The 23,325-nt window shown below is 40.2% G+C and overlaps 1 protein-coding gene across 5 annotated transcripts in view; it reads right to left on the bottom strand.

The window, feature by feature from the left end:
• Positions 1-22,159, bottom strand: part of NLGN1 (neuroligin 1) — a 902,159-nt gene extending 880,000 nt beyond the window's left edge. The window contains exon 1 of one of the 5 annotated variants that reach the window (XM_067034033.1): positions 21,916-22,159. The gene's annotated coding sequence lies outside the window, so the exon portion shown is untranslated. Of the gene's footprint in view, positions 1-21,458 lie in introns of all 5 variants that reach the window. The other 4 variants (XM_067034032.1, XM_067034027.1, XM_067034029.1 and 1 more) reach the window with 4 other exon arrangements.
• Positions 22,160-23,325: the final 1,166 nt, after the last annotated feature.

The raw sequence follows: 23,325 nt of genomic DNA, 5'->3' as shown, positions 1-23,325 counted from the left end.
CCATTGCAACAAAAAGAATAACATACCTAGGAATCAACCTACCTAAGGAGACAAAAGACCTGTATGCAGAAAATTATAAGACACTGATGAAAGAAATTAAAGATGATAAAAACAGATGGAGAGATATATCATGTTCTTGGATTGGAAGAATCAGCATTGTGAAAATGACTATACTACCCAAAGCAATCTACAGATTGAGTGCAATCCCTATCAAATTACCGATGGCATTTTCACAGACCTAGAACAAAACATTTCCCGATTTGTATGGAAACACAAGAGACCCCCGAATAGCCAAAGCAATCTTGAGAAAGAAAAATAGAGCTGGAGGAATCAGGCTCCCTGACTTCAGACTATACTACAAAGCTACAGTAAACAAGACAGTATGGTACTGGCACAAAAACAGAAATATAGATCAATGGAACAGGATAGAAAGCCCAGAGATAAACCCACGCACATATGGTCACCTAATTTTTGATAAAAGAGGCAAGAATATACAATGGAGAAAAGACAGCCTCTTCAATAAGTGGTGCTGGGAAAACTGGACACTACATGTAAAAGAATAAAATTAGAACACTCCCTAACACCATACACAAAAATAAACTCAAAATAGATTAAAGACCTAAATGTAAAGCCAGGCACTACAAAACTCTTAGAGGCAGAACACTCTATGACATAAATCAGAGCAAGATCCTTTTTGACCCACCTCCTAGGGAAATGGAAATAAAACAAAAATAAACAAATGGGACTTAATGAAACTTAAAAGCTTTTGCACAGCAAAGGAAACCATAAATAAGACAAAAAGACAACCCTCAGAATGGGAGAAAATATTTGCAAATGAAGCAGCTAACACAGGATTAATCTCCAAAATTTACAAGCAGCTCATGCAGCTCAATATCAAAAAAAAAAAAAAACCCAATCCAAAAATGTGCAGAAGACCTAAAAAGACATTTCTCCAAAGAAGATATACAGATTGCCAACAAACACATGAAAGAAATGCTCAACATCATTAATTATTATAGAAATGCAAATCAAAACTACAATGAGGTATCACCTCACACCAGTCAGAATGGCTATCAACAAAAAATCTACAAACAGTAAATGCCGGGGAGGGTGTGCAGAAAAGGGAACCCTCTTGCACTGTTGGTGGGAATGTAAATTGATACAGCCACTATGGAGAACAGTATGCAGGTTCCTTAAAAAACTAAAAATAGAACTACCATACGACCCAGCAATCCCACTACTGGGCATATACCCTGAGAAAACCATAATTCAAAAAGAGTCAGGGTTCCCTGGTGCGCAGTGGTTGAGAGTCCGCCTGCTGATGCAGGGAATGCGGGTTCGTGCCCCGGTCCAGGAGGATCCCACGTGCTGCGGAGCGGCTGGGCCCGTCAGCCATGGTCACTGAGCCTGCACATCCGGAGCCTGTGCTCCGCAATGGGAGAGGCCACAGCAGTGAGAGGCTCACATACCGCAAAAAAAAAAAAAAAAAAAAAAAAAAAAAATGAGTCATATACTACAATGTTCATTGCAGCTCTATTTACAATAGCCAGGACAATGGAAGCAATCTAAGTGTCCATTGACAGATGAATAGATAAAGATGTGGCACATATATACAATGGAATATTACTCAGCCATAAAAAGAAACGAAATTGAGTTATTTGTAGTGAGGTGGATGGACCTAGAGACTGTCACACAGAGTGAAGTAAGTCAGAAAGCGAAACACAAATACTGTATGCTAACACATATATATGGAATCTAAAAAAAAAAGGTATGCTAACACATATATATGGAATCTAAAAAAAAAAGGTTATGAAGAACCTAGGGACAGGACAGGAATAAAGACGCAGACCTACTAGAGAATGGGCTTGAGGACACGGGGAGGGGGAAGGGTAAGCTGGGATGAAGTGAGAGAGTGGCATGGACTTATATACACTACCAAACGTAAAATAGATAGCTAGTGGGAAGCAGCCGCATAGCACAGGGAGATCAGTTCAGGGCTTTCTGACCACCTAGAGGGGTGGGATAGGGAGGGTGGGAGGGAGACACAAGAGGGAGGGGATATGGGGATATATGTATATGTATAGCTGATTCACTCTGTTATAAAGCAGAAAATAACACACCATTGTAAAGCAATTATACTCCAATAAAGATGTTTAAAAAAAAGAAAAAAGGAGAGAAGATGGGAAGAATGCAGATAGGCTATGTTAAGGGTAGAAAAGAAAAGGAGAAAATTAATAAATAAAAGGAAGGTAATGGCAGAAAATAGAGAGACAAGGAGCAAAAAGCAACACCTCTGCACTTCCCTTTTCTAAACCATCTCTGGTTCCCAAAACATCTGTGCACCACTGGATACTGTATTTTTCTGCCTCACAGTAAACATGGTTGTGGCCATAGAATGGGGTCTGCCTCTTCCGCATGATGTTCATTCACCCTCCTGATGTTGATGTGACACACAAGAGATGATTGCTGAAGGATGCAGCAGCCCATAAAACTAGATAGATATAGATAGATGATAGATAGACAGATAGATAGATAGATCTCAATAATACAATGCTAAATTCTGGGTCACCAAATTCCCCAAGTGAAAAAAAAATTAATGTACTTGTTGTACACTGTTAGCTGTAAAACATACAGATTTCAGTCCTTCACTCTTCCAAACTATATACCCAGATAAACTGATGTCTTATATAGAAATATAGTGCCTGAGTTTCGAGATCCCTTTCTGTAAAGTTCAAAGGTTTATTATTTCCAAGTTAAACTCAGCAGAGTCAACCATAATAATCACACCTAGTAATAGCTAATATTTATTTGATTTACTTATCCTTATGTGTCACACTCTGTGCCAAGCACTTTATCTACATTCTCCCTAGGCTTCCAAATGCTCCAAAGGTAGAGCTATCCTTATATTTCTTTATAAATAAGGGAACTGAGGCATAGAGAGGACAAATGACAGATGGTTAAGCTGGAATTCACAGATAGGCCCTCTGACTGTAAGCCTATACTCTGAGTCACTCCACTTCCTGACTGCACTAGAGGATTCTACCTTCAGCTCTGCTGTATTCAACAGTACCCTATATTCATATAGAGCTTAATAGTGTATAAAAAGCCCTTTCAGACTTTGACTCACTTGATCCTCACAACTACTTTGTCAAACAGGCAAGGATATGTCGTCTTTCCCATTTCATGGGTAAAAACTGAACTAGGTTAAGCAGCTCCCACCAATCATTAATATATGGCAAAGTTAGGACAGGACCTATATGTACATCATCCAACTCTAAATGCAGTGCACTATCCACTGCATCAAGCTCTTCTTCATCTGAATTCTTCTAGGAACAACCAACATTTGTCTTCATACTGTTAAATTACTTGTCGAAGACTAAAAAAATTAATGCCTGTCAATTGCCTTAAATTATCACCCCCTCCCATCCCCTGCAATCTCCTTAGATTTAAATAGCAATCCCTATATAATAGGGAGCTGTAAATTTGCCTATTTTGCACTTGACAAAAGAGGTTTTTGCTGAAACCATTACTTGAAGGCCCAGAATTTAACTATATACCATTCTTACTATAATTATTTGAAGGAATGTTAAATCAAAGTATTTGAAATCACCCTTTAATTACAATTAGCTCAAAACACAAATATGGTTTTCAAGATACTCCAGGTATTCTGACTTTGTTTTGATAAACATTGAACCAAAGACCAAGGAAGAGTTTGGTTCACTTTGCAGTTTCCTCCTTCAGTGCCCCTGTCTCCTTCTGCATCTTATTGTGAGTTCCTATTTCAATTTATTTGTTTAGGAGTTCCAGGTGAATTTCTCTGATGGAGGTTTTCATATGTGGATGTCTTAGGGCCTCTCCACTGTTAATTCCCAAGATTCTTTCCCATGTCAGACTTCCTACTTCCTACTGTTTATCTTTTTAGGTCCTACACCTTCAGCCTTAACACCACTCACTCCACCCCTTGTGGTCCAGCTCCAATAAATCTGACTTCAAAGTGAGACGTTGCCCCCCAAATCCTCCTTCCTTGCTCTCCCCAAAGACATAAATGTGCAGGTCCTTTTCCTTTCAAGAGTTTTACGCTAATCACAGAGGGAAACTAAGAGTAGTACAACACACAATGTCATTCTAATTACTTACCTAAAGCTCCTGATTTCCCTCTGAGGTAGCAAACTGAAGCCTCCATGTGCCCTCTACTAAACAAAGTATAGCAGTAATTCTGGGAAGATTAAAAGAAAAAAACACTGATCCCTTAAGTCCATTGCTATCCTAGCTGCCTGAAGATTGCTCTTTTGTCAGCCCAACTCAAATATCACCATCTAATCATTCCTGAGCAGAGACTGGGCCTTCTACTTGTCCTGCCCTCTACCCTTGCCCAGCTTTTTGCACTACCAATAATAGTACTGTTACAGACTGAATATTTGTGTCCCTCCCAAATTCCTATATCGAAACCTAATCACCAATGTGATGATATTTGGAGGTGGAAACTGTGAGAGGTGATATGGTCATGAGGGTGGAGTCCTCACAAATGAGATTAGTGCCCTTATAAGAGAGACCCCAGGAGACAGTTGCCTGTGAACCAGGAAATAAGCCCTCACCAAACACTGAATCTGTAGGAGCCTTGATCTTGGGTTCCCCAGCCTCCAGAAGTATGAGAAAAAAAATTCTGTTGTTTAAGCTACCCAGTCTATGGATTTTTGTTATAGCAGCCAGAAAAGAATACGACAAGTACTACATAATAAGTACCTGCTTTCTCACATTCAAATCAACGTTCAGGAATTCCTCTCTCTTTCTCTTAAGCCAGTCATACAGCTACCACATTGCTGCAAGACATAGCTCAGGGTCAACAAGGTGTGAGGATGACCATTTCAGGTGCTACATGATCCCTTCTCTGGGCTTCCTGTTCTGATATGTCACACATCCCAATGAAACCTAAGAATGGAGATGCCACTGAGGCACTTTGGGGCACCCTCTCTGTGCAAAGCTCACACCAACCTCTCTGACATTGATGGCTGCCTTCCACATTATCTCCACTGATGCTTTCTCCCTCATCCTCTTCCAAAGAAGAAGAAGTCTCTTCCTCCCTTCTTGCCCATGGAGTGGGCAGATCACCTGATATCTTTAGATCCAGGTCTCCCCACTTGACCCATGGCCTAGGCCCAGAACTTCTCTAGACATCTGGGAGCCAAGGCTCCCTGAGGAAGTGCTAATGGATGTCAGCTAGACTCCTGGCAGTTGGCAAAATTCCTTTGGATTCTTTCCTCAGTAATGGTTCCTCTCTCTAGATTTCGAAGTACTATTTTAAAAATGAAATATAAAATAGACAGAGATGCATTGGTGGGTAGATAGATAGATAGGTAGGTGGATAGAAAAAAACAACCAAAAAATAAGCGATACATGCTTCTTTGACTCAGAGGCAAATTTGTATGACTAAAGTCCCACAGGCAGAAGGACATTAGATCAGATCACATTAAATACCCCCAACTACCCTCCCTCAACCACTTCCCTCATAAACAGATTAAGTATGAGCAATTTATCAGGGGAGCAGTTTGGCTGGGGCGGCAGTGCAGGCAGACAATGAAAGACTGTTATAAACAAAGAAGGATAAGTACTGCCAGAGAGTCAAGTGCAACTAATCTTCTCTCTCATTTTCTCCTTTCCATCTGTAGCACTAACCACAAATAATCAAGTACTGTCTTAAAGAGAATGACTGTTACCTAGAAAGGAACCTAAAAAAGCATTCATTGTCAGCATTATGCACTGCAGACTTTCCCATAATCAGGTCAAGAAAGTGCCATTACATGAGCACGGAGATCATTTTACTTTATAGAATCATTCTTTCTTGTGATTGTGTGTAATGAAATTTACCTGATGCTGTCAAGGCTGGGGGGTGCTCAGGAGTATTAAGAATAAAGCCCTAAGAACTAAGGCAATTCTCCCTTTCCAATGTTTTTATGATCTGGGTTAGAATTGGCAAAGGTAAAACAACAGAAGACCTAGAAACCTCCCCTAAAAGAACAGACAGTTGGAATCAATACATTTTCCTGAAATATCTTGTCAAGTGTGGTATTAAAGAGACTAACTTCAGGACTGTATGCACTTGACTATCTCTTCAAAAAAAATGTCAGTATGCTAATAATGTTATGTGACTTCTATTTTCCTTTCAGTGTACAGATTTTCTCTTCCCCACTATGGGACTCAAAGACAAGCTTACCTGATGTCATTAAAGCAACCCTGGTTCTACTGTTTTACAACAAAATCTCCAGTGAAAATATGTGTGTGAATGTGTTTGTATGTGTCTGTTTGCATGTGTATGGGTGTGTGTGTGAGAGAGAGAGAGACAGGGAATGAGAGAGAGAGACAGAGAGGATGTGTTTGAGCACTGGAATGTTCATCTAGAATTTTATCCTTCATCTTTGTTTTTCATAGCATCACTTACATTACAAAAACAGTAAACTGGCATAAGTTTCAAACATACAAACTTGCTGATAGTTTTCTGCAAAGGGACAGGGACAATGGCAGGATCAGAGAGATACCTCTTGCTCCAAATACAATTTAACATTTTGAAATATGATTTACTTTCTGGAATACAGCCAGGCAATTACCATTGGCAAATATTTCAAGTGGGAGAAATGAAGTGGTTGCTACTAGTCCCATAATTTGGAATTGCTGCTAACAGATTTTACATATCATCAACTTTTCTGCTATTCTTTTTTAGAAAATACAATAAAATCTTAATATTTCTGCATTTCAAGCCTTAGTGTCAGCTTTGCTGATGCTTGAGACAAAACTGTGTAAGTGGCTCCCTCTGGTGCTGCTACTAGTATTAGTTTGGGGTTTTTTTGTTGTTTTTTGCTTGTTTGTTTGTTTGTTTTTAATATTCACAGCCATAGATGTAAATCAGATTAGCTGCTGGGAAAGGTAAGTAGAAGCCCTGAGGGCCTGCATCACTAGAATTGTCTCTTGGAATACAATTCCACTTAGAATAAAATTAGATGAAGGGTGACATCCTTTATGATATGGGAATAGACACAATTTCTTCCTTGGCCTTTTTCCTTCACTTCATATACACCAAAGAGAACTGCAAAAGGTAAAAGAAAAGTCACGTTCACTAAACCCTGGCCAGATACCCCCATCCTTGTTCCTGAAATTCTAATGCCCCAAGAAACTTCTTAAGAACTTCTAACAGACCTCCATGCGGCCATCAATTCTCCAGCCCTGGATTCCACTTTGACTTGTGGCCTACATAGTAGTGATTGGAGCAAACATGGGGTCATAAATAGTCTGTTGGCAACAGGCAACTGAGGGCTCCAGAACAGCATCTCTTAATGGCAGTGGGAAAGAAGCTAGCAAAATCTCCTTTCATGGCTGCGATCTATAGTTGTCTCCAATGACTGCTCTTTCAATACAAGTCCTACCCACAGACAGCCAATGGCTGAAGTCTAGGCTCCTAGGTCAGTCTCCACATTGTAATGCAATGGTGATTAGTCAAAGGCAATCTGCAACCTTCAGGCTCTCCCATGTTGATCTTGTCCTCCTTTCTCTCCAAGAGGCAAGTACATCCTCCCTGATACATTTCTCTAAAGCACAGCATAGCTTCCACCATCAGCCAGAATGTTAATGCATTATCACTCTATACACTGAGAAAACAAGTGACCATATGTAGCCTATGCCAGCAGAGCTCTAACTGTGAAGAACAATGGCTCTGAGTCAACAACAGAATTAAACTACTCCCTCTTGTGAAGCTCTTCTGAATATTTTAAGTGTTGCCTTGAAAGTGTGGGATTATGTGCAAGCATAAACATTAGCTTAATGCAATTTTTTGGTACAGAATATGCAAGAATTTAAAAATCAGAATTGAAATGCAGAAAATAACTGGGATAAATTTAATTTTTTTTCATGTGTGATTAAAACATGATTGAAGAGGCATACTTTATGTATAATTAAAGTTGCTTTGTAATTAATAGATTTAAGCATGTATAGAAAATGATACAGCTTAGTTTGGAGATTTTACAAAGGCACCTATTAAACACTCACTCCCTAGCAAGCCTGACTCAAATGTTTTCACATTCTAATGCTGATAGAGTCCTTGAATTTTTTTGAAGCTGCCAATTTCACCATTTTTAAATGCTTTACCCTTCCTTCCATGAGCTTGTAAAATAAAAACAGCCCTATCTTCCTTGCATTAGCCAAAACAATGATGTAGAACACTCTATAGCCTAATTTCAAAGGCTCCAGAGGCAAAAAGAAAGATTCCCTGAATGTCTGAGAGCGGGTCTGACTTAGCTTTGCCTTCTCTGCTATGCCTAGCACTATGTCTAACCTGCTGCATAAAAAAATATGTATCAAATTCCTATTACTGAGTAAGCAGAGAGTGTGTTTGTATATATTTGTGGAGGGTTATCATGGTAATAAGAACACTTTTGGACATTTTTTATGTGCCACACAAAGGTGCTATAATACATTATTTCATCTAATCCCTCAACAGCCCTATGAAGTTGACAACATCAACCCTTTTGGACAGATACATAAACTAAATCAAAGAAAGTTTGAAGACTACAAAGAATAACGCATTTTGTACTATCTTGGCAACAGGATCACCTTTGGGGCTAAAGAGTGGGGCAGGATAAGTTCATCTTCCTCAGTCTTGTTAATTTTTTGCCCCTTTCCCATGCCCCAGTTCCTCAATCCCCCACCCTCTCCAGGGATTGCCTCTTGGACTCTCTCTAAAACCCTAAAGCATTCTTCTGGTAAGCACCTGGCATGAACAGAGGCTTCATCTCACAGGAAATGGTCCTAGTTTAAACTGATCTTCCAGGCCTTCCTCATCAATACCTGTCTATTTTTTATTTCATCCATTTTAGCCAAGTATCACATGGGGGAGGGAAAAATTCAGACAAACATATTTGTACTAGAGTGTTAGCTGCTGACATTCATAGTTAAGAGGCTTTTGCAATAGTCCCATGGTACAATGGAACATGTTTAATTTGAGTTTTGGTTTTAGATACAGAAAGGGAACCACAGTATATACTGCAGGGATCGGAAGTCATGGGTACAGGGGTGGGAGGCAGGGGAGAAATAAGATTCATGAGGATAAGAAAAACATATACAGACTGATAGATGGATGCTGGGTTAATCTTCCCAGCGGCCAGGAACACATTTCCTAGTGTCTCTCCCCTTTCTCATCTAAAGAGTATATGGAATATTAATAACCTTTCCAGGAAAAGTACTTGTTTCTTCTCATACTTTCTGATATCAGGCAGTCATCTACAATTTTCAATTAAATCAGATAGACAGATACATAGGCAGACAGGTAGATAGATAATAGACACACACATACACACACACACACACATATAAAACTGTTCTGCAAGCTTAAGTATAGCAGATTTAAAGCATACTGCAAACTTAAGTATGCTCTTTATATTCTATCTCCCTGATAGAGGTTTCCATTCCAGTGATTATGGCCTCTTTCTGCCCTATACCAGCATCCCCTCACTCTCTTGTTCTTTATGGGTTTGCATGGTACAGACGGGGCCCCAGGAGGAGAGGTGGTTCTGTGAAGCCTCATGCTTCTTTAGAGTTTTAGAGAAGACTGGTGAGGGAATGACATTCTAAATTGAATACCAAGACTATTCCCAGCGCATTTGTGACTAGCAGAGTCGTAATGCACCGATTCGTGAGAAATTATGACCATGTTTATGGAGCTCTGTAGAAAACATGCTCATGCTCTTCTGACTGATTCCTTCCTTCTTCCCTGGGTACTGGTTATTCTACTCACCGATTCCCAAAATGAGCTGCTGTTTTTACAGACAGTGGATTCAAGGAAAGTCAGGAGGGACATGTTGATTTCATGTGCAATTTAGTAGAAACCGAGGAATGTATCTCACTTGAAACTGCACCTCCTAGACCTTAGAAATGTTATAATTTTTTAAGTGATGATGAGGATGATTGCTGGGTATTAAAAGGCAGATTAACACCAACTAGAGCCTCTCTCCCTTAAGCAAATGGGACATTTCAATAAGTGTCCTATAATCAGCAGATCTGGAAGGATTCAGTCAAGCATTATATTGAAAGGGAGCTTGGGAAAGAAGGTATGTTTGGAGAGGCAGAGTGTTTCTAGTACTTCCTGGGGAGAGGGTACCCAGGTTAGAAAACAGTATCTAGGCAGGCTATGATAAGAATCTCCTCTTTTGATGACAAACAATCTAATGATCTCAAATGGATTTGTTATCAATTACTCATATGCATAAACACATACTCAGAAAGTCATATTTTCCATTTTAAATAATTTAATTTGCTTTCTGGTAGAAATGAGTTTCTTCTTATATGAGTAATATAAACCAGTTTTTCCAAGGACCTGTTTATCTCAGGATAAGTATATAATTTATATTTCTGATCTGCATAGGTCCTAAGCCAAACTACTGAACATGGAATGAGATGAATTTTCTCAATGAGTACATTTCTTTCTTTTCTACAGTAACATTTCTGTGGATTGGTATGTTTTTTGGTCTTGGTTTTGCTTTTTTCCTTTTGAAAAAGTCTAGAATGACCAGATACCTCTGTAACATGTCCTATTCTTAATTTTTACTGCTTTTGTTCAAGCAGTGCTTTACTTCCTCTTCTTCTCCATTCATTCATCCATATCCCAATGTCCTTCAAGTAACACTTTCTTCACTAAACCTTCCTCAAAGTACAACTCTCTTCTTGCTATCTTCTGGCAATTATTGCCTATACTTCTAAACTAATAATTTTATAATCACAGATACAAATAATATATGATGCTGGTATATGTATTACTGTCCTGCATGTAAAATTGATGCATGAAAATATTACATGAAGATTGGGATGTTCCAGTCCAAGTTCTATCATTGTATGTACTGAGCAAGTCATTTCTTATCTCAGCCTCAGTTTTGCCACCTGCAATCTAAGAAGGTTGCCCTATAATTGTCTAAAAAAACCATTATGGCCCATTCAGTTTCTCAGCTGGAAATACCACTGAATATTTATTGAGAGCTTTAAAAATGAATTGTTCTCTTTTTAAAACATGTTTTACAGATCATCTGGGGTCAAAAATTGTGACTTTCCCTTTTAGTCATAAAATAGTGATTGCAATGTAAATATAATCTCAACATCCTATTTTATGGTCTAAGACGCTACCATTAAATAATATTCTCCATGTTAAATACTAGTATCTTGAATATTTTTCTTATGGACAAATGGACCTACATAGAGGATTAAAACAATTTAATTAATTATTCAATAAAAATCTACTTACTTGCAACAATATTATATCTCTATCTTACGTATTCCATGTTTAATTATTTTAAAAGAGAGCTTCCAGAATATGTAGTTTTAAAAAAATAGGGAAAGGTTTCTTCATGCTGTATAAATCAACTCACTTTTATGGCAAAATGGGTAGGTAAGAGGCAACATCATGTTTTCTTTGTGGTGACTACAGCTACAATGAGAGGAAAGAGAGTGAGACACCTTTGGAGAGCTTGTTATTCATCAGAAAGTAAGTACCCAGCTTTCTGACCACTTAAGAGCAGTGGCAATTTTCAAATACAATACAGAGAAGAATCACTGTTGTCTATGGAATTGCACAGTAAGAACTGTCAAGATATATCCACAAATAGTAGCATCTGACTGATCCAAGCCAAGAACTCCTCTTCCTTTTATTCATATTTTTTAAAATCAGTAGTATGGGGTTGAGTAATGATAAAACAAAAATTAAAAAAGAAACTTCATTTTTACCTGCTAATTTTCTCCCGCTTTTTACTGATGACTCTCTTTTTAAGCAGAACATTTATATATAGGGATTGTTAATTCCTTGTGGAAGTTTTCTTTGTTCTTGATGGAAAATGCATTATCTCCTTGCCTCTTCCCACTTCTACATCCTTTATTTGGCTTTGATTTATTCAATAATCTTTCCATTCCAGTATGTTTGAGAAGAAGGGTCCTCAGTTTTAACTCTGTTCTTTTGAACCTTCTGCATTGCTTACAATTGTTTTAAATAACAAATAAGATATGCATGTGTAAACCTCCAAAAAAAGCTGTATAATCTTAAAGATATACAATACATATTGTATATCTTAAGCTTACCAGTTTAGAGTGACACGCCTCTATTACTATATATCTATATAATACCAGCTTAATTATATATATATATAATTATAAACATTCTTTATTACTGATAATCTTTCCCCAAAACAGTTTTGAGACCCAAAAGACACATTTAATTTCAATTTGTCCAACTATATATTTTAAACACTGAAACCAAGGCCCAGAGAGATGAAGTGAATTATAGGAAGTGACACATATAGTTATTAGAAGAGTCTGCTCTATAAACTCAGGTCCCTTGATTCTTACTCTTGTGCTTTTTTCTTCCTATCATTATCCATCTGCAAGACTAGCTACATTTTGTACGTTGCAAACTGGGAGGGTAAATAGAGAATAAAAAGGGTTAGAATTAGATTCTAATCACACTCTCTAAGAATTACATATTATTCTCTTATCCAAAAGCTTAGAGATTAATTAAATAATTTGGTTAATTATCATTATTCCATTAGCTTGTTTAAAAATGAGGACACACATATCATTAAAGTTGCCATATCTCATTGACTCTGACACACTATTTTTTAACCTTTAATATCTCTGAAATCAGGATGCATTTTATAATTCCTTATAGCCAAGCAGTAGTGGAGGCATAGTTGTCATTGACTTTGTACACGAAAATTGGTTTGTATTTCTCTTGCCATGACCAGACAACCATCACTCCTGATATTTCAGGACAACTGAATGAAGAAATATGAGATCTGGTTATTGTCTGAAAATCTTCAATTGTCACATTCTAGTAAGATCAACAAAACACCACCATCAAAACTTTCAGAAGGTATCAGCTGCTTGGAATGAAATCCTGAAGACAACCATGAAGTACTCTTAAGAAAGGATGTATCACCAACACACACAGACTACTGTCGGGAAAAATATGGATATGGATATGACTCTGAGTCAAAAAAACAATGATTCAAAAGAGTGGGAATCTAAATAGGACAAAAGTTTTTGAATTCTTAAACCAATGTGTTTATTATACTTTTTATATATGCATAAGATTAATACATTAGAAAAATCTACATCTATTTAAGTCTAAATTGCTCTTTGTTAAAGTATAAAATTCTAAGTGGTAGGAAAGCATTGTATAACGATTTAATTGGGATGCTGCTTCTTTCTAAAGCATACATAAAATAACGATGTGTCCCGTAGTCAATGGTTCCTTAGTTTAAATGAAATATTTGTAAAGTATTCAATAAAATTAAACATTTTATTCCCTAAGAGAAGCCTCAGGAACTTGCAATACCTTAGGGTCAATACTGTAAACCATACTTATTTCACAGTGGATATGCTGAAGTACAAGACACTGCTAAGTCCAGTGGAGAGAAGGTCAGACAGGTGCCTAGAACATGCCCTCCCCTCATGGTCTTTACTTGATACAAATGTGCCCACTAAAATGTGAACTATTTAAAACCCAATTTCACTCCGTTTTCACTTTCAAATATGCCTTCTTAAAACAAAAAGGAGAAGCATCTGTTTCTGACCTCAAACACAAATGGAGTTACTAATTATCATTTTAAGTTTGATTCAAAAATCAGTTTCCCTGGAGGCAAGGAGCCCAGGTCAGAGGTGGTAGCTGTGCTGCAAACCGCTTCAGGCTTGGAGCCTGGAAATAGAGCACTGACGATGCAAAGATGTGACTTTGAACATACATTCTGAAACGCCAGGGGTAACAGAGAAGATTGCCAACAACCACAAAATTTGCTTTGGAACAAAGAGAGAAACCAGATCCGTTCTTTTCTAGTTCACGGTTCTTTTACCATGTAGCTTTGGTGTTAAAGTTTAATTGCCCCTTTATATTGCGGAGAAGTTATAGGGTAGAAAGGTGGTTATTGAAATACTGAGGATAGAGGGTAAAAAAGTTGAAAACCAATTACTATCTGGTCATAGAGCAAAATACATAGAATGACTTCAGCTATACATCCTCCACCTACCCTACCTTAATTTTCCATCTGTCTGCAAAACTACAATGTGTATCTCTCTCAAATGGCCCAGGCATCACTCACATCTCCTTTCCCTGAAATCCTATTGTACATGTTGATGGGAGCATGATTCAGAGTTTATTGTACACAATATTGTCTAATTTCTAAACATATATTCTTTCAGGAAAAACATTTATTGAGTGATGTATGACACCATTCATTTTCTGTACATGCATATATACATGTACGTATACTTCCTCCTTCCAAAAATAATTTGAAGCAGCTTATGATAAAAAACCCAAATACAATCAAATCTTGAATCAAAGTTTAAGTTTTAAAATGGATTCAAATAATGAAACAGGGTAAAAGGAGATAATTCAGTGCCTCTTTTTCAACTGAACACAAAACTAGCTCTGAGCTTCCATGAAGTCAGAGCAAAAAAAAAAATGAAAATACGGCTTTCTTTGCTTAAAAAAAAAAGACTCATAATGCTTAATGAGATACTGACTTGTGAGCTAAAAATTAGTTCCCTCCCATAGACTCTCCAAGTAAACAATTATCAAAAGCAGGGAAGTAATTTTAATTGGGCATAACTGATATCAAGTCCTTCTTCATGAGAATAACTGGCAACAGTGTTCAGTCATTTCTCACATTATTTCTGATTTATGAATATAATATGACAAACACAGATGACCTATTTAGTAAGAAGAACATGCTCTGCTTTAACTGTGGTTTCTGTTATTATGATACAGTTATAAGTTGAAAATGTAGGGTTTTGGATTTATACATGGAATGTAACATAATAATTCTCCAGACAATATTGAAAAAAAAATCTCTGGAACATTATGAAAGCAATCATTCTATATCAGAAGCATGCAGCCTGACATGTGTACAGTTTATGTCCATGGATCCAAAGACTGTTTAATTCTTGTGTGTATGAGTGTGGGGGGGGGCATGTGCACTTAATTCCAGTGTAGACATTCCATATTATAAGAACTTCAAGGAGGTCAGGGCATGATGTTTATGGCACATCCTATTAGGTACCCTAGGTTACAACTATTGCCTCCTTCCTGTCAGTTAACAGGAGCTCTGATTTTGTCTAAGTGTAACACTGCCATGTCCACAGGGCAAGCAGACCTCTCCTTCAGCCCCTGGGGAAGGACCATGATTGATCAAAACCAGTCATGCAATGTATTATCTCTTTGCCAGTGATTAGTTTAGGAGTGGGATGTGTCACAGTTTTAGTCAATCAGGCATAAAGGGAAGTTTGCTGACAGCTTCTGGGAAAAAAATTTCCTTTTTAATTAAAAGAGACATTTCCATGAGAAGAAGACTTCCTCTCTTCTTTTTGCTTTGGGTGGGACTGTTTGAAGAGGTAGTGTTTGGCTTGGTGGTAGCCATATTGTTTATCTTGTTTCCAAAATGGAGAGCCAAGAGAATTACAGCAAAGCTGTCCCAGAGCTGTGACATCCTTGAACTGTTGAGGTAGCCAACTGTGGACCAGTATACCTCCATAATCCTTGTCCTGAGAGATTATTCTTTACTGTTTAGATATTTAATTGGGTATTCTGTTGCTTGCATGCAAACGTAACAGACACCATATTTTATATTTCTATATTCTACACAGACATGAGCAAAAACTGGCATTCAACAAGCTCATGGGAAAAAATTGTATCAATCAGATAAGATCACTGGTCATCAGTGCAATATTGATATATCTTTGTAAGGCAGAATTCTTCCCTATAATGGTAAACTATACTGAGGTAAATAATTGAGCAACCTAATTTAAAGTTACTACCATCCATACTAATATACCTGTACAAAGAACCATTATTTTGGGCTTCCCTGGTGGCGCAGTGGTTCAGAGTCCCCCTGCTAATGCAGGGGACATGGGTTCGTGCCCCGGTCCGGGAAGATCCCACATGCCGCGGAGCTGCTGGGCCCGTGAGCCATGGCCGCTGAGCCTGCGTGTCCGGAGCCTGTGCTCCGCAACGGGAGAGGCCACAACAGTGAAAGGCCCGCATACCGCAAAAAAAAAAAAAAAAAATTATTTTACCAAATGCCATCACTGGCATGTGCTATCTTTATACATGCATTAGAAAAGAGTATTAAAACAAAGATCTGCATTTTCTTTCCTTGACAACATTTCTCATATGATTGATGACTAATTTGTAAGCATGAATAGCAAATTTTATTCAATAAATTGAAGAAGACAGGGTGCTCTCTGACCAAAAAAATAAAAGTTAGGAAGAGTAGGGTGCCTCCATTCTGCCATTATTTTCCAAGTAAACTATCATCCAGAAGAAAAATAAAATCACAGTATTATCACAGTTATTTTATGAATATTTAGCATGTGAAAAAATTAGATCTATCCCCTTTTATGGCTATTTACTTTTTCTTTACTTTTTCTCCTTTCTGAAATATTTAGGTGAATTTTACATATTCATTTATTCTGTCACGGTATCAAACACTTCTAGTTTCCAACCCCGAACCAGTTTCCCCTTCTCTTTTCACAGATTCTGATTTTCTCCAAGGTAGTGGTATGCCAGAGGAAAAGCATGTTTCCCAACCTGTCGGATACGTAAAAGTAGTGATTTGACACAGTTCTGGTAGGTATAGAAGTCTACAGGGAGAATGTCCACATCACAAAAACGACAAAATGCTCAAGGAGAAGGCTTGTTTGGTCCTTTCCTCTCCCTTTTTTCTTTTTTTAATCTCATAAAGAGCCCCCTACCATTTATGAAACAAAAATCAAACAGATCCCCACCACCACTGCAATGCAAAAATGGGGAAGTAGGAAACAAGGAATTTCCATCCTTCAGACTCTAATCATTCTCAAGTTCTCAACCCAGGAGGATTTAACCTCTAAGGGACATTTGGCAACGTCTAGAGATAGTCTCGGTTTTCAGAACCAGGTGGGTGAGTGGGTGGAGGGTGCTACCAGCATCTAGTGAGTAGAGGCCGGCGATGCTACTGAACAGCCTCCAACATACAAGATACTCCCTCCACAACAAAGACAAAGACTTATGAGTCCCACGTGACACTAGCGCCAAAGCTGAGAAATCCTGAGCTAGAAAACCCTTTGTTACCTTCCCTTGCCCTCTCCTTCTTTGGGCCTAGAAAGCAGACATAATGCCAAAGGCACAGCAGTAATCTTATGACCATAAGAAGGAAAGCACCTAGATGGTAGGTGAAACCTGATTCCTTGTTTAAATGCTTAAGCAACTGTCTTCTCCCGATTTTGTTTTAATAATGTGAGATAAATAAATCTTTATTTGCTTAATCCACGGTTGGCCAGATTTTGTTGACTCATAGCCAAACGTATTTCTAAATAATACATTTATCATTCACTTATGGTCTGCTTTATATTTAGACATGGAGCTAAGCATTCTGAATGAAACGATAAATTAGGTATGGCTTCTGATCTCTGGGAACTTACTCTCCAGGGAGGGAGCCAATCATCAGCAAGTGTGAAAGGTGGGGGACTCCTAGCATGAATAGCATGTTGTGGGAGCTCAGAGTAAGGATAGCAGGGTGACAGAGAAAATACCACTCTAAGGAAACAAAATGTTTTCCCATCCTACAGTTGGGGTATATTTGTTGGGGGAGAGGGAGCTGGAAAGTAATCCATAAAGAAAGACTAGTACAAGAAAAGCACAGAAGCCTAAAATGTCAAGTAGTATTGGGGAAAATGATAAGGAGTCGTCAGGTGAATGGAATGCAGAGTAAATTGGGGAGGAGTTCCAGGTGGAAGGTGTTTTAATCTAAAAAGGAAGGTTGGGAAGTAAATTGTGAAAAGACTTGAATGCCCTCCGAGGTCTAGATATTACCATCCAAACTATAAAGAGCCATTGGCCATGGTTGATAAAAGATCTGCAAGACCAGACCTGTGTTTTAGAAGAAAAAAAAAAAAGTTTGGTGAACTGGACTTGAGTGATTCCATTTACAAATAATTAAATATAACTGAGGAATCACATCTTTCTATTTACAATCTAATAAGATAGAAACAGACACCAAACTTCACTTCAAAATACTTGAAAATGTAGCAGAAGTGTATTGCTGAACTGTTGCAGTTTCCAATGTTACTGTTAATTCCAATTGTGTTTTGCTTACAGAAACTACAAATTAGTATTTGTTCGATAATTCATAAAATAATTCCTTTGTGTAAAAATTTTTAAAAAGAATTCTAGAAATAAAAAATTACTATGCTTTGCTTTAAAAAAAAAAATGTTAGAAATGGTTTGTTTCAGCACATGGAATCCCAGAGAGGTATTTTTCAACTATGCCTACTATATCAATATTGCCCCTCAAAAAGTTGTCAATAACATTGGAGCTTAGATTTATTTATATCTGTATTCTCTAGTTATAGCTACTTAATTATCCTATAAAAATTGTATCTAACTAATTTGAAGGAAGATATAGACCCTGCCACTGAATAACCATGTGGAAATAATAAGAATAGAATAAAATATGAGAATTTCAGGATTGGAAGAGACTTTAGAAAGTCAGGGAAGTCAGCCAACCATGCAAAGAGTGATCAAACCTTCAAACACTCTGCCTGCAGCAAATGGAGTTCTCAGCCTACCTTCTGTAAATATATATTCCACCTTCAATTTCAAAACAATTCAGACATTTATATTTGAAAATATGTTATACCTAAATATAAAAGGAAAATTTCACACAATGAACCGCCACTAAGGGAATAAAAGACTGACAGAAGTACTTTGGAGTGGGAGGAGGGAGACTATGGAAAGAAGAGTTGCTTAAGAGGGCTTTTCTGAAGCCCACACTGCAGGAAGTCTAGTACAGTCGGTTGAAAGACTGACTCCCTCAATTTTTGCTTACGTTAATAGGATTGTTAAGAGCAACTGTAGAATATCAGGCTTACAGAAAACAGTTACTTCTTTTAATCAAACCATGTAATCAGAAGGCCTGAGTAATAATTACTTCCACTTGCTCTGTGAATCACTCTGCAGAGCAGGTAGACTTGAAATTCATTCTCTGCCAAGGGCACGGTAAACTTAATGTTTTTGTACTTAACAATATTTTAAGTACGTGCATGGCCCTTGCTTCTGAGCTCATTTCAAAAAGCTGGTGTTCTGCTAGGTTACAATGGCTGATTGAAATGCCAAGACATTTTATACGTTTTACGCTCAAACACATGCACCCACACCTTTCCTTAGTGATATTTTTATACCTATGGTCTTATTTATAATTAGCACAATTAATGTTTGAGAAATACATAACTGTAATTTTCATGTAGAGCATGATCATTTAAGCGAAAATAGTCTACTGTAGTTTCAGTATAAAAAGAAGAAAAATGAATATATTGAGTACCTATAAAAAGGCAGAGTAATAGATACAGGGTTAGTTCTCTGATTCCATGTTTTCTAAGTCCTACATGTATCACTATGGTCCTAGAAATGAAAAAAGAAATACCTTTGTGGAAGCCAACTGCTCGTGATTCAGAATAATCACAAATATTAAACACAGAATTTTCCTCATCTTTATAACCCTCTAACAACCTCTTCTGGAATAAATCATTCCCAACTGAAAAATCTCAACCTAAATAATTTTAAATTCACTGCAGGTGGCTTTTCATCTCTACTCCCAAAGCATTGTGCTGGCCGGTCGGGAGCCAAGGGAGAAGGTCGGCAATGTTTGGACTACCTTCTCTGCCCAGGGGACTTGACTGCCCCATAATGCATAACCTATTAGCTGCTCATCGCGGGGATCTACCGAGAGTGACATCTTGACTCGAACCAGACAGATTTGAAAACCACTTCGCAGGAAATGTGCGGAAGAGCAACTTTCTTATCCCCATCAAACTCCGAGGCGGAACCGGTCCCGGAACAAGCCGGAGGGCCTGAGGAGGGAGAGCCCGAGGCTGGAGGAAGCTCCTCCGCGCTCCGCCCCGGCCTCAAGCAAGGGTTTTCTCGTGGAGGCGGCATTGTTCCTCCAGCAGCTCAGCCTTCGTGTTTCGCCAGGAAACCCTCCCCGCTCTCTCGTAATCTTTTCCCTGTTGCTTTGGTACCTCTCTGCCGATTTCTCGGCTCCTGGGCTCTGTGGTCCCTGGACACCGCTCTAGGGTGAAAGGCTGCAACGACTGGGGCGCCGCTCTAAGGCGTCGGAGGCGACTGCACTCGTCCGCCCGAGCTCGGGCGGCGTGCGCGCCTCACTCTCGCTTCCTCCCTTCTCTCCGGGGCTCTCCGGCTCCGACGGGCTCTCCCGGCCTCTTACCCCGACTCCGGCTCGGCTCCCCCGCGGTCTCGCCGCGCGCTCGGCGCGCTCCGCGTCGGCCGCCGGGTAGTCGGCGCGCTGACACCACGCCCCCCGGCCCGCAGACCCGGACTTGGGCTGGAAGGGTCAAGGCGCCGCGGGAGGCGGGGAGGAGGGGCGAGGCTAGCCGGGGCAGGTGGGGAGCGCGGGGGGCGGCGCGAAGGGGTGTGGGGAGAGGGAGCCCAAGAAAAGAGAAGATGCATCTGCTCTGAAAGCGCCAAGTTAGAGAGGACGGAGGGGGCAGGAGCGGAGAAGAGCCGAGAACACCCAACCAGGAGGGGTGGGCAAAACGGGAAATTTACAAAGTGCCGGGGCGAGAGCTGGTGAGCCGAGGAGGAAGGAGGCTGAAAGGAGAAAAGGAAAAATAAGGGCAAGTTCCCACCTCTCCCCAAAAGGTCGAGCCTCTAAACGCTTCCCAAGTACTGAGAGAGTTAAACGGGACTGATCTTGTTGTAAAGGGTGAGATTAAAAAGGAATTAAGTGTCGTGTAGTTTTTCCTATACTAGACTCAGCTCCATCCTCTTCAACTCTGGTAAATGACCCTCCAAGTAAATGAACTGGCAGTAGGCAGAAACGGAAGCTGAATTTCCTCCACTGTGGAGTCCTCCTGAGGTATTGGCTCTTCTTTAAATGAAAATAACCACTTGGGAGGTTCCATGACCCCCAGTGCTAAAGAAACCACCCAGTTCATGAAAGTTCATTATTTTTATTGCCTTTATTTTCGTCAGAGGATAGAGGTACGGGGTTGGCACCAAGAAATGTTTAAAACAGCTATCGAAGTAACATTCTTTTTCAAAACGACAAAATGGGCTTCCTAAAACATCTAAAAGGGGAATGGGAAACTCAGTTACTCGGCTGTGGGGGGAGAGGGAGGGAGGGATAGAAAGAGAGGGAAAGAGAGAGAGAGAAGAGAGGGGAAAGAAGCATTTAAACTCTAACAGACGTCTACACCTCCAGCAACCCTCTCCCCCCGCTCCCGCCCCAACCCAACGTAACTGAGAAAGGGTTAAGCTTACGGAGGAGAGAGCGGGGCTGGGTGGGTGGAAGGTGGGGAAGAAGAGGGAGAGGCAGGGAGTAGGAAGTTCTCGGCAATCCCCGGGATAAAGAAAAACACCGGAGCTCGGCGGACGCAGGAAGCTCCCTTACCTTTCTCTCTAATCCCTGTTTGCACCTGATCTGCAACCATAAATATTTCGTGATGTTTAGTGTGCAGCCAAACGATGGCCGAATGTTAATTCTTCACTCTCCCTCCCCTCTTTAAAATACAGGCTCAAAAGAATGTTAATACTGTTCTCGTTATCCATCGGCTCCAAAACATTCCGCTTTGTCAGGAAGAGAGGCGAAAACCAAGTGCTTGGGCACGCGTATATGTATTTATATATTAAGCGGTCGGTATATAAACATATATACGTTTTCTGCATATAAATCCAAAAAGAAAGCACCACAGATGCCTCTGAAAGAGGGAGGGGACGGGGAAAAGAAAAACTTGGCAGGCCAAATGTATCCAAAGATTTCGTCCCAGGAGCCACCTGCTTCAATATGAAGAATTCCCGAAAAGATTTAGAGGGAGAAGGGAAAAAAATAAAATACCCAAAACACACACTTGAAACTGGAAGACGCCTAAGACGCGTGGAAATGGAGAGGATGAGAAGAGCTCCCGAGGGTACAGATCCGTCAGCTAACTGAGCAATCGCCTCCGAAAATCACAGGAGGGGAGGTGGCTGCAGATGCGTCCCCTGCTCCGGTCCCCGCCGCCGCCGCCGCTGCTACCTGTAGACACGCGCACACACACGCGCGCACACACACAGCACAACCTCCTCTCCCTCTCCCCCGTCTCTCGTGGCGTTGCCGGGTGCAGGAGTCTGAATCAAGCTAGACCCATCCTCCCGACCCGTCCAGCCCCCTCAGAGCCACAATTCCCACCCCTGCCACCCTCTCTTCACCCGGTTTGTGGCACAGCATTTCCCCCCCGCCCCCGCCCCGCAACCCCCCTCCCCGGGGCCGGAGCCAAGATCTCAGTGGGGGTGGGCTTCGGGGGCGCGGGTCCCGCGGTGGCAGACTTGAGGCTGGCGGTGGTCCCTCCCTTTACAAGTTCCGCCCTCCTCCCTCCCTCCTCCTGCAGCGCCCGCAGCGTCCGCGGCGACAGGAGGGGTTAAAGGCCCCAGGCGTCACGTGTGACGTTCACTCGGAGCGTGTGAGTGAAGCCGCACGGCCGGCGAACCGCGAGGCCTCGGACGCAACGGGTTTCTCGGTTTTCGGAGTCCTTGTGCTACCCTCCCAGGCGTTTACGTCTTGGTGACTGAGAGTGAGGAGTTAGAGGCAACAGCCTTCTACTGTGTTTCTTCAGTTTCTGTTTTTGTTTTTTTTCCCTCCCCTCATCACCCCTTTGGTAGATCCCTTGACACCAAACTCGCCCCTATTTTCTGTTTGCACCAGCTAGACGCAGAGTAAGCTCCGAATTGACGTGTCGGTTGTAGTCTCCTATGTGGGAGTAGTGTAAATGCAAAGCCACTGCCTTTGGCCTCTTCCCGCGGGCTGCGCCCACATCTTCTGCCGCTGGGTAGGTGATTTTTAAAAATTCATCATAGCTAATCAGTGTTGGCTTTTGTGACGGGTGTGACTCACTATACCACATTGTTTACACCTACCCACCTCCTACCAGCTTCTCTGTGTGAATTTTAAATGCAGGTGAGTTAGGGGACCGGGGCCTACCAACAGAACCACTGAATTAATTGATTGCAACGTGTAATAATAATAATAATAAAATTCACCAGTGGGAAATCCCTAAGAGAAGTCCGTGACACTTGGTCTTGAAAAGTGTTTTTTCTTGTTTAAGAGCTTGCTTCGTATTTCTCATTTGCATGTATGCTTTAATCTGTAAGATTCAGGTCAAAGAAAGGAACTTTAAAATAACCAACACTTAGAATGCAATTGCTCTGAAGTATTACTCATTAATTTACTAATAATAATAAATAAGAAACCTAAGGTTCCAGAATATGCGATCTGATTTTTA

Source organism: Kogia breviceps, chromosome 5 (assembly GCF_026419965.1).
Source record: "Kogia breviceps isolate mKogBre1 chromosome 5, mKogBre1 haplotype 1, whole genome shotgun sequence".
In the NCBI taxonomy this organism is placed as follows: Eukaryota; Metazoa; Chordata; class Mammalia; order Artiodactyla; family Physeteridae; genus Kogia; species Kogia breviceps.
The sequence above is the reverse complement of the archived record's forward strand: the minus strand, read 5'-3'. Positions and strand labels throughout refer to the sequence as shown.